We start from the raw sequence: 12,718 nt of genomic DNA on the forward strand, positions 1-12,718 counted from the left end.
GCAGAGGGGGAGGGAGAAGCAGGCTCTCCGCTGAGCAGGGAGCCCGATGTGGGACTCGATCCCAGGACCCTGGGATCATGACCTGAGCTGAAGGCAGACGCTTAACCGACTGAGCCACCCAGGCGCCCGATCACTTAGTTTCTTTAATGTCTATTTTGTTTTCTAATAAAAGCCTTTAAGGCTCAAAGAACTGAATGAGCTGTACCCAGTAAGTCATGATACAAAGCGCTTTCAATTGTTCAGTTCTATTTGTTTACTAATTTTTATTGTGATTTGTGCTTTAACTCAAGAATTATTTAGAACAATTTTTATCTGTTTCCAATATGTATTTCTCTGTCAAGCTAACTTTATTGTTGATTTCTAATTTTACTGCATGTGTCAGAGTATACATACAGAAGATCCCTGACTTACAATGGTTTGACTTACGATTTTTTGACTTTATGATGGTGCAAAAGTGATACGCATTCTGTAGAAACTGTACTTTGAATTTTGATCTTTTCCTGGTCTAGTGATATGTGGTATGATACTCTCTTGTGATGCTGGATAGTGGCAATGAGCTGCAGCCCCAGTCAGCCATGTGGTCACGAGGGCAAGCAACCAATTACACCATTTTGTACTTTACAACAATTCTGTTTTTCACTTTCAATACAGTATTCAATAAATTACATGAGATATTCAACACTTTATTATAAAATAGGCTTTTTGTAGAAGATGATTTTGCCCAATGGTAGGCTATAATGTAGGTGTTCTGAGAATGTTTAAGGTAGGCTAGGCTAAGCTACATGATATTCGAGAGACTAAATGTATTAAATGCATTTTTGATTTATGAGATATAACCCCATCACAGGTTGAGGAAGATCTGTAGTCTATATTATTGATGCTCTGGAATTTTTAATACTTTGTTTATGGCTTAATATATGGTTAGTTTTTATAATTCTTTGATGTGTGCTTGAAAAAATTACATATTCTTTGCAGGTTCTCTCTCAATATAGCTATCTGATCAACCCTGCTATGATATCACTCAATCTTTCTATTTTTTCCTACTGTTTGTCACTTTTCTATCAGTTTCTAAATGAGATATTTTAAAGTCTTCAATCTGGCCCCTAACTCTGTCAATTTTGCTTTATAAAGATGAAGTCTGCTAGGTGCACATAAGTTCATGACTGCTGTATGTCTTGGTAGACCATCCCTTTTTAAAATTATTATTATTTTAAAGATTTTTAAAATTTTATTTATTTGACGGAGAGCGAGCACAAACAGGGGGAGCAGCAGGCAGAGGGAGAGGGAGAAGCAGGCTCCCCGCTGAGCAGAGATCCCGGGACACAGGGCTCGATCTCAGGACCCTGGGATCATGACCCAAGCCGAAGGCAGACACTTTACCAACTGAGCCATCCAGGTGTCCCTAGACTGTCCCTTTTATCAATATTAAATGTTCCTCTTGTCCCTCTCCATGTTTTTCACCTACATTCTATTTTGTTTAATATTATAATTACTATCCAAGTTTTCTTTTGGTTGGTATTGTCTATTTACCTTTTTCTATCCCTAGTCATTCAGTACTACTATGTTTGAAAACATATGACAAGTTTTATTTTCTTTTTAATACAAGTTTGTGTCAATTAATTAGTAAGTTTAAAGTGTAACCAAGTAACATTTATTCTGATATTAAACCTAGAAACATAGCTTTTTCTGAGTCACACGGTGTCCCTTCAAGGTGAATTAGAATCAGAGTCCTTAAATTTACTTCCTGTGTAGCAAGTTCTCTGCTAAGCAGCTGGCATTTATAAGTTTACTGAATTAAGAGGAAGCTGGTTAAGTGGCACCTCAGCCGAGTCAGTTAGATCTACCCAGGTCCAGTGGTTGTTGGGTGGTTTAAAGATTATGGAGTCTCCAGAGGCAAAAACTGCATTTAGTATTTGCTGAAGCCAGGGTGAATTATATTGGAGTCAATGGAAAGTACACTGTGGATATACTTCCTAATGACTAAAAACACTTTCCTGGAATGTGGAACTGGATAGGAAAGCAAGTACAACTGGTTTGGAAGAGTCATCTGGACTCAGTTCATTTAGCAGAAGGCTACTGGCTGCTATCCCAGCAATTGAACTTCTATTCAGGGTTCCAACACAAACCAGCTCAAATACAGTACTATATTCTCTAACAGGGCAGATTCTAATCTCTACACTAAGCCACTGAATTAGCTATTCATCAATGGGTAGCATTCAATTATTTATTTATTTTGGGGGGGTAGCATTCAATTATATGTGATAATGTAAACAGATAAATTGAGTAAAGAGATTTCTTTTATTCCAGTTTTTAAAAACAACGGTTGAAAAATAATTTAGTAGTTATTTGCAGTAAAAGACAGCTAGCTAACCTTTAGGTTCTCCCAGTAAGTTTAAAAGAAATAATAATAAATAAAATTTCAATTGTGACTAAAGAATGGATTCTTTTAAAAAGTTGCTAGTGTTTAAGATAGATCATACATAAAGATGGCTGAATTTACAAAATCATGACCTATTTGGAATTTTTTTTATCCACTGAAAGCAAGAAATCTCTCTTTAGCATCTTAGAGAAGCAAAAATATTTAGGGGCGCCTGGCTGGCTTAGTCAGAAGAGTGTGTGACTCTTGATCTCGGGATTGTGAGTTCGAGCCCACATCTGGTAGAGAGATTACTTAAGAAAAAATACTTATAACATTACTTAAGAGTCAAAGAAAAAAAGAGATATAATTGCAAAAATAAAAAAAAATTTTTAACTAAAAAAACGGTAGACTGACTAAGCATATTATCTCAACAAAATGAAAGTAAGACTAGAAAGGGGTTATTAGAAGAAAGGAGATTTAAAAAAAAATTCCAAGAAGATGCAAAGTGATAAATGAGGGTTGAAAGATGAAGAAAAGCAAAAAAAGTCAGCTCAGCTTCCAGACTCTGGAGAGGTTCCAGGATAGCACATGGCAGGAACACAGAGGGGAAGTGAGACAGGGTCCTGAAAGTTGAATGTCTACATACCAAACAGCCATCCCCACACATGGAGAACAGCCTGGAGCCAGGCATCTATCACCTAGACAACTCCGAGGGCTCTAATCCAAGCAGAAAAACAGGGAAGAACTACTGTAGCATATATACCCATAAATATCCCCCAAATAAAGTCCACCTATTGTGGCATTCTTTTAGCTGGCTCCTGGCGAAACAGCCCCACTTTCCTCCACATCACTCTTTACACCCACCCACTTGCACAGAGCTCCCATTCAGTGCTGCTACTGCCTCAGTCCTAACTGGGACAGGATGACCACGGATCACCTGACATCCAAGGAGCATCACTGACAGGAAGGAAAGATCAAAATGAGCAAATGAATACTTGCTCTGGTTAAAATAACTAACTAACTAAATAAATAAATAAATAAATAAGAATTAAAAAAAATAAAATTCAAGGAACAGGAGAAAACTTAGGGAAGATTAGTTATTATCCTTAAAGAAATTTGAGAGGCTGTGGCATCCTAAAAAAGAACAAAATGTAAGTAAAACCAACCAAGATTAAAAATGGTATTGTAGAACTTACAAATGTGACTGCTGATGTAACACATTCATTAGAAGGGCAAAACCCTCAGTGATACAATGAAAGTATAAGGCAAGAAATAAGACATTACCTATTGTGTGGTTTTCCTTAGGGAATTACTTAAGGAATGTTTCTTTTCTTTATAAGTCTTACAGTCCTATTTTATTTTTAAACCATGGATCACACAAAAATATTATTTTGATACAGTTTTAGAACTTGGGGAAAGGTTATCTTAAAAAAGAAACATTCTTAGATGGACAGGTCTATGCCCATATATTTGACTCACTCGGTCTTAATTTCCTTCCATAACAACGGACACCCATGGAACTTTGAATCTTGGCAGATGACTGGGCCGGTAAGAATGGAATGAATGGAAAAACATCAAAAACAGGTGAAACCTATGAAAGAAGTAAAGAAACCTTCTACCCCAGCCCCTGACACTCCCTGCAATCGCCCCTGACACACACATCAGAGGCCTACTAAACTCTGCATGCACAAAGCGGGGAATGAACCATCAGCAGAACTCTAACTCTGCAGTGGATGGGAACAGGGGGCCCTGCAAGACTGATAAGTTTATAAGGAGCGAGCTTGGCAGGCTAGCAGAGTAGGGATGACTGCTGAGGCAGATGAGTTGTGGAAAAGCAAAGAGAGGCATAAGGAAGACTGTCCCTAAAGAAAAGATCCCTAATCACTGGAAATGTTTATTTCGGTTACAACTGCTAAAGAAACTCAGGTTTCAGTCTAAAAACAAGCACTCAGATTAAAGTCAAATATATGAAAAGGTATAGTTCAAAACAAGGGCCTCAATCTGATAATTCAAACAACAGTTATTACAAGAAAAACTGAATTCTTATTCAGTAAGACTGAAGAAGACATTACAGTTCTAAAACAGAGGCAGGCTGTCACAAATAGGGAGCCAAAGTAAAAACAGAAAAAAATTCCTAAATAGCATCACCATTACTATTACAAACCAATACCCCCACAGAAGGCAATGAATAGCTAATTGAATATAGCAGAAAAGGAGAGATTTCGAAGGCCAAAATTTGAAGAATTCTCCCAGCACACAAGGTAAAAATGTGGAGATCAAAATTATAAGAAAGGATAACGGAATACTACACAATGGAACAGTTCAGCAGAAGAAAATAAAACTGATGAAGGTGGGGCAATAATTAAAGAAAGAAAGAGGGAAAGTTCCTGAAGGTAAGGAAAGATACAAGCCTTCCTATCAAAAGAGCTCACCAAGTATGAGGCAGACTCCAGTGACATGCCTGAGTTTCAACGCATATAAAGGTTTTCATGCATTTACACAGGGGAAAAATAATTTGATACCAGACTTTTCCTCTATAACACCAAATGCTTGAAGTCAACAGTCCTAAGGAAAAAGATTACTATTCAAGGAGTCTATAATTAGGCAAACCATTCATGTGTGAAACATTTTTTCAAAACCTGTAATAACACTCTGTACTTTTTTTTTTAAGATTTTTTTAAAAAGATTTTATTTATTTATTTGACACAGAGAGAGAGCACAAGCAGGGGGAGCAGCAGAGGGAGAAGGAGAAGCAGGCTTGACACGGGGGCTTGATCCCAGGACCCCGAGATCATGACCTGAGCCAAAAGCAGACGCTTAATCAACTGAGCCATGGAGGCACCCCATCACTCTGTACCTTTCTTTCTTCCCGTTTTTTTTTAAAGATTTTACTCATTTATTTGACAGAGAGAAAGACATAGAGACAGAGAGTAGCAGAGGGAGAGAAAGAAGCAGACTCCCCACTGAGCAAGGAGCCTGACGCAGGGCTCAATCCCAGGACCCCGAGCCACCCAGGCACCCTGTGTACTTTTCTTAAAAGTAATTACCCAGTATACTACAGTCAACCAATAATGAATGAGGAAAAACAGGTGTGATCAATGAAAGCAGTAAAATTCATTGGCCTTAAATTTAAATAATTATTGTTGATATTGTTTTCAATATCACACATAACTTTTTGTATTTTGAAGAATGATATCTTAATGATAATCTATACCTCAAGTTACAAATTTAAACAAAATGAAAGTTGTGCAATAGGGGATACTGTTTTTATCTTTTAGATTGTGCATGTGTGTGTGTGTGTGTGTGTGTGTACTATTTTGTTTGCTTGGGAAAATAAATACCTGTTCAAATATGCTAATTAAAAGGGACTTCTAGTTTCTGGTCCAGTATATAAGGAGCTTAGAGGTTGCATGCTGTCCTAACAGCAACAAAGAATCCGAACAAACTGAAAAATTAACTCTTTTTAGGTTTTAAAAAAGATTTCATTTATTTATTTGAGAGAGAGGGAGAGAGCATGAGTGGGGGGAGGGGCAGAGGGAGAGGGAGAATCCCAAGCAGAATCCATGTTGAGCATGGAGCCCGACATGGGGCTTGATCTCACAATCCTGAGATCATGACCAGAGCCAATATCAAGAGTCGGATGCTTAACCAACTGGGCCACCCAGGTGCCCCTCTTCTTAGATTTTTTGCTAAAGTAAAGAAATAGGACAAACCACTGCCACCAAAATTGGAGAGACATGCAAATACAGAAAACCACAACTTACTGGAGCAGAAACTACCAAGGGAACCAGTGGGGGTAAGAAGGGGTGGGGAAAGAAAACCTAAAGTACAATTGATGGATTGCTGGAAGCTCAGTAATCTAAGAATCAAAAACTTCAGTGGGGCAAGGAGCACACACTTTTGTGTTTTTACTCCAGATACCTCCCCTCTTGCTTCTGGGGAGAGAAAAAATAGCCATTTTCAAATATTCTAGAGCATTTTGTTCTTAACAAAGCTTGCCTTCATGAGAAAAAGTATTCTACCAGAGCCTAATCTATTGGGTTTTATCAGAGCCTAGCCAATGGGGAGGACGGGTAATACCCAATTCCAGCACCTTCCAGCCATCCTGTGGGGGTGAGGAAGAGATGTGAAGAAGAACTGGAATGACAGAGAAGCACTTGTGAAGTTCACAGCCCAGAGGCACAGGCTCACTAAAAGACAAAGACCTAATCATAGGACTACAGACTGCCTCCCTTCCTTGCACATCTAACCACCATTTTACTGAAGTCCTGTTTATCAGAGTTTCTTTCATCTAATACATCATGTTCAATTTTCAACAAAAAATCACAAGGCATACTAAAAGGCAAAAACACAATTTGAAGACACAGAACAAGCATCAGAACCAGACTTGAGATATGGCAGGAATGTTGGAATTATCAGACCATGAATACAAAACAGCTATGATCAATATGTTAAGGGTTCTTTTTTTATGTTAAGGGTTCTAATGGAAAAGAAACCAATAGGTAAACAGAGACATGGAAATTCTAAGAATGAATCAGAAAGTAATGCTAGAGTTCAAAAGACACTGTTAACAGAAATGAAGAATGCCTTTGGCTCATTAGTAGACTAAACACAAATGAGGAAAGAGTCCTTGAGCTTGATGATATGTCAAAAGAATATTCCAAAACTGAAAAGAAAAAAAAACCTGAAAAAACAAAAACAAAACATCCAATAACTGTCTGAGAACTATAAAAGGTATAACGCTACATAATGAAAATACCAGAAAGAAAAAGAAATAGAAGCAATATTTGAAGCAATAAGAACTGAGAATTTCCCCAAATTAATGTCAGACACAAAGCCTAGATCCAGGATGTATAAAGAACACCAGGCAGGATAAATGCACACACACACACACACACAAATATATATACGTAGACATGTTATATTCAAAATGGAGAAAATCAAAGATAAGGAAAAAAAGCTTTAAAAAAGCTAGAGGGGAAGACACCCAGCTTATCTGCAGAAGAGCAGAGTTAAGAATTATATCTGACTCACTTCAGAAACCAGGCAAGCAAAAAGAGAATGGAGCAAAACAATTAATGTATTGAGAAGAAAAAAACCATTAACCTAGATTTCTGTATCCTGCAAAATTATCCTTTAAAAGTGAAGGAGAAAGACCTCCTTAGAAAAAACAAAACTGATAGAATGTGTTGCCAGCAGACTTGGCTTGAAAGAAAACATTAAAAGAACTTTTTTTTTTTTTTTAAAGATTTTATTTATTTATTTGAGAGAGAGGATGAGAGACAGCACAAGAGGGAAGAGGGTCAGAGGGAGAAGCAGACCCCCTGCTGAGCAGGGAGCCCGATGCGGGACTCGATCCCGGGACTCCAGGATCATGACCTGAGCCAAAGGCAGTCGCTTAACCAACTGAGCCACCCAGGCGCCCAAAAGAACTTCTTTAGAGAAAAGGAAAAATGTAATAGGTCAGAAAGTCAGGCTTATGTAAAAAAAAGAGCATTAGAGAAAGAATAAGAAGGAAAAATAAAAACTTTTATTTTTCTTATTCTTTAATGATCTGATAGATAATAGTTTGAAAGAATAATAGCAACACTGTATTCGACTTATGTGTACACAAATTTATATATAAATGAAATGAATGACAGAAATGATAGAAGGGATGGAGGAATAAGGACTATTTTGTTATTAAAAGGCACTTGCACTTCTTGTGAAGTGGTATAGTGTTATTTGAAAGTGGACTTGGATTAGTTGTAAATATATATTGCAAACTCCAGCGCAATCACTTAAAAAAAAATAGCAAAATTGATATGTTAAGAAAGGAGAGAAATGGAACCCTATAAAGTACTCAACTAAAACCACAAAAGGCATGGGCACCTGGGTGGCTCAGATCATCAATGGTCTACATATACCAATCAAAAGACCATCAGAGTGGATCAAAAAACAAGAGCCAACTGATACGTTGTCTCCAAGAAACTCACTTTAAATATAAAAACACATATAGATGGAAAGAAAGGAAAGGGATGGAGAAAAACATACCATGCTAACACAAACCAAAAGAAAGCATGAATAGCTATATTAAAGAATAAACAGACTTCAGAGCAAATACAATTATCAGAGAGAAAGAGTATTACACAGTGCTACATCAGAGCATTACTTAATAATAAAATGATTAATTCTCTAAGAAGACATAATAATCCTTAATGTGTATGAACCAAACAACACTGTATCAAATATGTGAGGCAAAAACTGATAGGACTATAAGAAGTAAATGAATCCATTCACCCCCTTATCAGAAATGGACAGTTCTAGCAGGCAGAAAAGAAATCAGATATAATTGACATCTATAGATTACTTCATCTAACAACAGCAGAATACACATCCTTCTCAAACTCATATGGTACATTCACCAAGATAGACTACATTCTGCACCATAAAACACATCTATTTAAAAGTATAGAAATCATGTAAGATATGCTCTCAGACCACAATGAAACTAAACTAGAAATCAGTAATAGGAAAGATAGCTGGAAGATCCAAAATACTTGGAGATCAAACAACACACTTGTAAATAACACAGAGGTCAAGGAAGAAATCTTAAGAGAAATTTAAAAATACTCTGGACTAATAAACTTAAAAACACTACTTACCCAAATTTGTGAAATGCAGTGAAAGCAGTGCTTCAACAGAAATTTATAGCACTGAATGCAAATATTAGATAAGAAAGATCGAAAATCAATACGCAAAGCTTCCACTTTAGGAAACTAGAAAAAGAAGAGCAATTAAATCCAAAGAAAGTAGAAGAAAATAAATAATAAAATTAGAACAGAAATCAGGGGCGCCTTGGTGGCTCAGTCAGTCAAGCATCTGCCTTCAGCTTAGGTCATGATCTCAGGGATCCCGGGAAGGAGCCCTGCGTCATTGGGCTCCCTGCTCAGTGGAAGTCTGCTTCTCCCTCCTACCCCCCACCCCCCATCATGCTCTGTCTCTCTCAAATAAATAAAATCTTAAAAAAAACAAACAAAAAAACAAATCAATGAATTTCAAAACAAAATCAAAAGAGAAAATCAACAAAACTAAAAGCTGGTTCTCTGAAAGGATCAATAAAATCAATAAGTCTCTAACCAGGCTCACTAAGGAAAAAATGAAGACATAAATGACTAATATCAGAAATGAAAGAGAGGCTATCACTACAGATCTCATGAACATCAAAAGGATAATAAAGGAATACTATGAATCAATGAATACTGGGGGCGCCTGGGTGGCTCAGTCAGTTAAGCGTCTGCCTTCGGCTCAGGTCATGATCCCGGGGTCCTGGGATCGAGCCCCGCATCGGGCTCCCTGCTCGGCGGGAAGCCTGCTTCTCCCTCTCCCACTCCCCCTGCTTGTGTTCCTTCTCTCGCTGTCTCTCTCTGTCAAATAAATAAATAAATAAAATCTTTAAAAAAAAAAAAAATGAATACTGTGTTCACAAATTCAGTAACCTAGATGAAATGGACCAATTCCTTGAAAAATACAATCTGTCAAAACTCACAAGAGTAGACAATCTAAATAGGACTATGTCTATTAAAGAAATTGAATCAATAAATTAATAATCTTCTAAAACAGAAAGCACCAGGCCCAAATGGGTTAACTGGTGAAATCTACCAAACTTTTTTTTTTTTAAGATTTTTTAATTTTTATTTGACAGAGATAGTGCAAGCAAGAGGGAGTGGCAGGCAGAGGCAGAGGGAGAGGGAGAAGCAGGCTCCCCGCTGAGCAGGGAGCCCGAAGCGGGGCTTGATCCCAGGACCCCGGGATCATGACCTGAGCCGAAGGCAGACACTTAACCGTCTGAGCCACCCAGGTGCCCGAAATCTACCAAACTTTTAAAAAGAAATCATACCAATTTTCTACAATCTCTTCCAGAAGATAGAAGCAGAGGCAACATTTCTTAACTTATTCTATGAGGCCAGCATTACCCAATATCAAAACCAGAAAGACATTACAAGAAAACTACAGACAGTATCTCTCATGAACATAGATGCAAAAACCTCAACAAAACATTAGCAAATCAAACCCGATAATATATAAAAAAAAGAATTATAAATTGTAGCGCCTGGGTGGCTCAGTCAGTTGGGCATCTGCCTTTGGCTCAGGTCATGATCCAGGGTCCTGGGATTGAGCCCCACATTGGGCTCCCTGCTCAGCAGAGAGCCTGCTTCTCCCTCTCCCTCTGCTGCTCCCTCTGCTTGTGCTCTCTCTCTCTGATAAATAAATAAAATTAAAAAAAAAAAGAATTATAAATCAAGATGAAGTGTGATTTTCCCAGGTATGCAAAACTAGTTCATCATTTGAAAATTAATTACCCCATCAACAGGCTAAAAAAGAAAAAAAACAAAAACAAAAACACAGGATCCTATCAATAGATGCATAAAAAGCATTTGACCAGATCTGACACCTATTATCCCTGATAAAAATGCTCAGTAAACTAGGAATAGAAGGGAATTTCCTCAAATTTGATAGAGAACACCTACAAAACCTACAGCTAACTGCATACTTAATGATGAGAAACTAGACATTTTCCCACTAAGGTCAAGTACAAGGCAAGTCCTCTCTTACCACTCTTTTTAAACATCATACCAGAAGTTCTAGCTAATGCAGTAAGACAAGAAAAGGAAATAAAAGGTATACAGATTGAAGGAAGAAATAAAACTCTTTGTTTGCAGATGACATGATTATAGAAATTTTGAAAGAATTGGCAAAAAAAAAAAATACTTGTGGAATTAATAAGTGATTATAGCAAGGTTGCAGGATACAGGTTAAAATACAAAAGTCAGTTGCTTCCCTATATACCAGCAATGAAAATGTGGAATTTGAAATAAAAAAAAAATACCATTTATATTAGCAAGTCCCCAAATGAAATGCTTATGTATAAATCTAACAAAATATGTATAAAATCTATATGAAAACTATAAAACTCTATCAAAGAACTCAAAGAATTAAATGTAGAGATATTCCATGTTCATGAATAGAGAGAGAGACTCAATATTGTCAAGATGTCAGTTCTTCCCAATTTGATCTGTAGATTCAATGCAGTCCCAATCAAAATCACAGCAAGTTTTTGTGGATATCAATAAACTGATTCTACAGTTCGTATTAAGAGGCAAAAGATCCAGAATAGCCAACCTCTATATTGAAGTCAAATAACAAAGGACTGTCACTACCTAACTTTAAAACTTATGATAAAGCTATAGTAAACAACATGGTGTGGTTTTGACAAAAGAAGTGACAAATATATTAAAGGAACAGAAGAGAGAGCCCAGAAATAGACCTCCATAAATATGGCTACCTATCTTTGACAAGGAGCAAAAGCAATACAATGGAAAGGAGAGTATTTTCAACAAAATGGTGCTGCAACAAGTGAACATCTACATGTAAAACAATGAATCTAGACACAGACCTTTCATCCTTCACAAAAATTAACTCAAGATGGATCAGACCTAAACATAAAAGGCAAAACTATAAAATTCCAGAAGAAAACACAGCAGAAAACCTAGATGCCTTGGGAATGATGATGACTTTTTAAATACAATACCAAGGCACAATCCATAAAATAAAGAACTGGTGGGGCACCTGGGTGGCTTATCTGCCTGCAGTTCAGATCATGATCCTGGAATCCTGGGATCGAGCCCCACACTGGGCTCCCTGCTCAGCGGGGAGTCTGCTTCTCCCTCTCCCTCTGCCCCTCTCCCTGCTCCTTCTCTCTCCTGCTTACTCTCTCTCAAATAAATAAAATCTTTTTTTAATCCAATTTTTAAAAAGATTTTATTTATTTGACAGAGAGAGTGAGAGAGGGAACACAGCAGGGGGAGTGGGAGAGGGAGAAGCAGGCTTCCCGCCGAGCAGGGAGCCCGACGCGGGGCTCAATCCCAGGACCCCGGGATCATGACCTGAGCTGAATGCAGCCGCTTAACGACTGAGCCACCCAGGCGCCCCAAATAAATAAAATCTTAAAAAAAAAAAAAAGAGGGGCATCTCTTTGTATGATGTATGATGTATGATGTTGAAACCCACAGAATATACAAGAGTGAACTCTGATATGATCTGTGGATTTTGGGTGATGGTGATGTGTCAATATAGGACCATCAATTGTAACAAATGAACCACTGAGGTGTAGTGTTTTGATGGTAGGGGATCTTGCATGTGTGTGTGGAAATAGGGGTAAATGGAAACTCTGTACTTTCTGCTCAGTTTTGCTGTGAACCTAAAACTGCCCTAAAAAAAATTAAATCTAGGGTTGTGTGGGTGGCACAGCTGGTTAAGTGTCTGACTCTTGGTTTTGACTCAGGTTGTAATCTCAGGCTCATGAGACAGAGCCCTGTG

At 37.6% G+C, this 12,718-nt stretch overlaps 1 protein-coding gene and 1 long non-coding RNA gene across 2 annotated transcripts in view; both read right to left on the minus strand.

The window, feature by feature from the left end:
* Positions 1-12,718, minus strand: part of NUDT3 (nudix hydrolase 3) — a 114,729-nt gene that overhangs the window by 27,400 nt on the left and 74,611 nt on the right. The window lies entirely within an intron of this gene.
* On the minus strand, positions 8,269-12,190 carry LOC145722827 (uncharacterized). Its single transcript, XR_014147395.1, has 2 exons — positions 9,826-12,190; positions 8,269-9,610 (listed from the first exon to the last, which is right to left on the minus strand). It is a non-coding gene; the product is annotated as an uncharacterized LOC145722827 (long non-coding RNA).

Source organism: Leptonychotes weddellii, chromosome 8, assembly GCF_054177405.1.
Source record: "Leptonychotes weddellii isolate Sample4059 chromosome 8, ASM5417740v2, whole genome shotgun sequence".
Lineage (NCBI taxonomy): Eukaryota > Metazoa > Chordata > Mammalia > Carnivora > Phocidae > Leptonychotes > Leptonychotes weddellii.